The following is a 4716-nucleotide window of genomic DNA, read 5'->3' as shown; positions in this document are numbered from 1 at the left end:
TTCCACTTGTTAGAGGAATATATATATCTTCATTGAAAAACATAATTTGTTAGATGTTCTAAAGAAAAATGCTTAAAAATACAAATGAAAATTAATAAAATGTAAACTTCCATTCCCCAGTCCCACTAACCACTTGCTCACATCGGCCAGTTCAATATCCATATACGGCTAGTGGCTACCATCTTGGACAGAGTAGACATAGAATGTTTCCATCACTACAGAAAGTTTTACTGGACGGACCTGTATTATGGTCTCTAGACAGAAAGTGGAATGTTTTAGATTATGCATCAATTCAAAAGTATAAGAGTAATGTGCTTTTGATGCAATTTCATTCAATTAGTTATGCAATATTTAGGAATTAAAGTTTTTCAGCTATGATCCAAATTTAATATCATTTGAAAACTAGATCAATCATCTATGGCGAGGATAAAATGCAAGAAAAACAGTGTGTGAGTGTGATACACACATTTTATTTCATATTTTTCTTTTCTGCATTAACTGAAAATCTCCTCTCACCATACTTAACAGATGTTATCTTTGTAAATACTTGATAATTTAACAGATTAAACACAGCTTTAAAAACTTTTCTTAATGAAAAATCACAATTTGCTCAGAAATAGAGAGATTAATATAATATTTAAGTATGAATCCATCCTTGAATCCATCACCCAGTTTCAACAATTATCAATTGATAATCAATCTTTTCTATAACCTACCTGCTCACCTCTTACCCTTCACTGAATTCTTAATATTATCAAATATATAGCCCTTAAACAAATAAAAGAAACCTCTTAGTTTTTCTGACTTTTACATCAAATTTCAAGGTTGAAAGCACAGGTGATATTGTCATCAGTTCAAGGTCACCGATCATTTTGTGTCAGAAACACTACAGATCAATATTCAGGAAATGAGAGCAGTATGTTTTATCTATTATTTGCTAGGAACAAAATGAAGCTTTATAAATAGAATAAAAAATAATCAATAGAAACAAAAGTACTTAGGCTATCAAATTATTCAGAGTAGACCAAATAATCCTAATAATATAAACAAGTTACTACCTCACACCCATTAGACTGGCTACTATCAAAAAACAGAAGACAAGTATTGGTGAGGATGTCAAGAAATTGAAAACTTTCTGCACTTCGGGGGGAATGTACAATGGTACAGCCACTGTGGAAAGCAGTATGATGGTTCCTCAAAAAATTAAAAATAGAATTACCATATGATTCAGCAATTCCACTTCTAGGTATATGCTCGAAAGAGTTCAAAGCAGGAGCTCAAAGAGATATTTGTGCACCCACATTCAGGAAGCATTATTCCAAATAGCTAAAACATGAAAGCAACCCAACTGTCCATGGAAAGAGGAATAGAGACATAAACTGCGGTATATAAATACAATCTAATATTATATGCCTTAAAAAGAAAGGAAATTCTGACATAGGCTACAACATGGATAAACACTGAGGACACTGTTCTAAGCGAAATAAGCTGGTCACAAAAACACAATTACCGTATGATTCGACTTACATGATGCACTTGGAGTAGTCAACCTTATAGCAACAGGGTAGAATGGTGGTTGTGAGGGACTGGAGGAAGGGTGAGAAAGGAGGGGGATGTTATTGTTCAATGGCGTTGAGTTTCAGTTTTGCAAGATGAAAAGACTTCTAGAGATGGATGGCTGTGATGATTGTGCAACAATATGAATGGACTTAATACCATTGAACTGTATACTTTAAAATGGTTATGATGGTAAATTGTATGTTATGTATATTTTACCAGATTTTTAAAAGTTAGGGAAAAAAACAAGTTAACATACTACACTACACTATTGGCAACAGAAGGTAAACTGTATATGAAGGGTGAGACAAGATGGATCAGTAAGTACTTTGCACATGTGTTTGCAAATCTATCATGCACAAATAAGTAAGTTATCCCTGTATATCTTGAAGGAAAATATTATTCATATAGGAACTCATTTTTTTGCTTGGAGATTTTGTAATTTATAGTTAATGTGGAAAAAATAATAGTATAAATGTGAAGAAAACATAAACAGTTGATGATAAATGTCTGTACTCATGGACAAAAATAAGTTGTTCTGCTCAGAAAAAAGATTTTACTCACAGGCCAGAAGAGATAGAGAATGGATTGTGAAATATTCAACCAATTTAGCATAGAAATTCAGATACAGGGGTGAATAGACAAGGCATACTGTCATTTGATTTGAGGTTACTAGTTGATTTTACTGGATGCATTGGGAAATTTGGTAGCCATTGTAGAAGTTTTATGGTAAAGAGAAAAATAAACAAATAATCAAGGGTACAGATTTGGAAAAAAAAAAAGGAAACATAGCTGAATACAAACCCAGTTTTTTCAGATCAGGTGTTATGTATGAACTTGAGATTACAATTTACTTTTTTAATATTTTTAAGATATGTAGGCATTTATAAAGTAGAATACATAAACCCTGAGATCCTGTCCACTTCCATGTTTAATGAGTTTCGATAAGTTTTCTAAGTTTCGGTTGCCTTTTGAAATTTTAATTTGCATTCTAATTCTTCTCTGGGAAATAACTTGCTGGGTTTTAAACATGTTTAAATTCAATCATTCAGTAATTGATCCAGGCATTCTTTCTTTTACAAAGTCTTACAACAATATCTTATGGCATTGTAGTATATAGTGAAGTCACAAAAATAAATCAGATAACTTGTCTGCTCTCAAGGAACTCAATATCCATAGCAAGGCAGACAGGTATACAGGTAATTTCATTATTTTAAAGGACAAAGGTGAGTGAGGTGAAGAAGTGGGCTAAGTGAGTTTCTGGCAGGAGGACGTTTGAAGGTGTGCAAGTAAAACCTGGGGAAAATATGCACAGTGCCTGGAGAAATTGCAGGTAGTTAAGCATCCTTGGGAAAAAGGGTGAAGAGCAATGGGGCTGCACTGTTAGGAGTGGCCATGTAACTAACAACTATATTTGTCATGCTAAGGACTTGGAATTTATCCTAAAGGCAAAGGGAAGTCAGTTAAGATCTCTCACTAAGAATGTTAAAACACAAATCTAAATCAATTAATCTGAGGATTGTGTGGAAGTGTATTGAAAAAATTAGAGGTACACAGGAAAACTGAGAGGTAGTAATCTTGGCTTGAGTCACCTTTACCTAGACCAAAAAAGGGACAATGGACACTCAGAGGCAAGAATAGAGCCCAGAGATATTGAGGAGGTAGAAATGGCTAGATGTGATAAAGGTTCCACCTTAGGATTTAAAACATGTAAGGGCAGAAACTTGAAACCAACAGTTCAATAAAATTTCCCGGGTAAGGCTGTTGATTAGGCAGGTGTAGAACCCACCAGTGCAGACTGAGTCTCAATGAGTTTAAGTGTCAAAAAAAAAAGAGAGACACAGGATGGAGTCAGAGGTCCAAAGGGAACCTTTCCTTGTAGAGCAAAGAGTCCCTACTGTTCACATATCAAAGAAAGCAAACCAGCAGGAAGGAAGAAGCTGGAGGAGCTGAGATCATGCAATGTGGCAAAGGAAAGATTTCAAGAGGAGGAAGATCTCAGTTCTGAGAGAGGAAGTAAAGAAGGAGGGTAGGAATGTACACCCAGACAGCAGGGGAGAGAGTGATAAGAACAGGGTTGAGAGAATTCTACCTTGAACTCCCTCCTTTGTACTCAGTGAAGCAGATAGTGAGCACCCAGGACCTTTTCTGAAAGGCCCAAGGTACATGAAAAGAATAGTAAGAATCATGGAAATAAGAGGGGGCTCACAAAAGAAAAAGTGCTGTTGTCTCTCAGAGAGCCCTGTTAGGGAAAGAAACTGTGTGTTTGCACTGGTACCAGTGGACACACTGTGTGATTTTCTTCTTGTGAGGCTTCCAGATTTAGCTAATAAAAATGTAAGACCCCCCGCCAAATTTAAGATGAATAATGGAGTGCTCACATTGGCAGTACATACACTAAAATTGGGACAATACAGAGAAGACTGGCACGGCCCCTGTGCAAGGATGACACGCAAATTCATGAAGTGTTTCATTTTTTTGTTTAAAGATAAGCAATGGATCATTTTTTAGTATAAGTATGTCTTACATAATATTTGGCACATACCTCAACTAAAAAGTTATATGAAGTTCAAATTTAACTGGGCATCCTATATGTTATCTGGCTACCCTCTATGAGAACTAGAAAAACCAGATGTGTAGATTATGGCCTAATACCTAAAGCTAAGTTTGAAGTTGACTATGAAAATCCTCCTCGTTTATTAACACTTATCTGCAAGCAACACTCACTGTCAGCAGCAGACAGGGCCATGAACACAAGCCCATGACACGGCACAGATTACAGGCAAGTTTGATGAGCTTGGAACTGCCGATCTGCTTCCTTCCTTTGTCTGCTTCTGTGCCATTTCCAGAAACATCCCTCTTCACCTCTGACTCACAGTCAATGTTTCCTAACAGTGAATCGTACATTAGGTCTTCGTTATCCAGATGTGAAAAGTCCTAATCGTTTCTCTTGCACTACACTAAACCAGCTACCCTGATATTAGCTAAAAATAGGGTAACCAACTGTCCTGGTTTGCCCAGAACCGAAGATCTCCCAGGATTTGGGATTTTTAGTGCCGACACTGGGAATGTCCCGAGCAAACCAGGATACTCCTTCATGTACCTCGACCATGGTAGATTCTTTTAAGCCAGTGATGACTCTATGTTGATTTTTAATTC

The 4716-nt window shown here is 36.2% G+C and overlaps 1 non-coding gene across 1 annotated transcript; it reads left to right on the top strand.

The window, feature by feature from the left end:
* Positions 1 to 3930: 3930 nt before the first annotated feature.
* Positions 3931 to 4037, top strand: LOC129081225 (U6 spliceosomal RNA). Its single transcript, XR_008530286.1, has one exon. It is a non-coding gene; the product is annotated as a U6 spliceosomal RNA (small nuclear RNA).
* Positions 4038 to 4716: the final 679 nt, after the last annotated feature.

The sequence above is a fragment of the Pteronotus mesoamericanus genome, unplaced genomic scaffold (genome assembly GCF_021234165.1).
Source record: "Pteronotus mesoamericanus isolate MK-2021 breed Mesoamerican mustached bat unplaced genomic scaffold, CSHL_Meso_final contig_94, whole genome shotgun sequence".
Lineage (NCBI taxonomy): Eukaryota > Metazoa > Chordata > Mammalia > Chiroptera > Mormoopidae > Pteronotus > Pteronotus mesoamericanus.
This window is presented reverse-complemented; position numbering and strand designations above follow the sequence as displayed.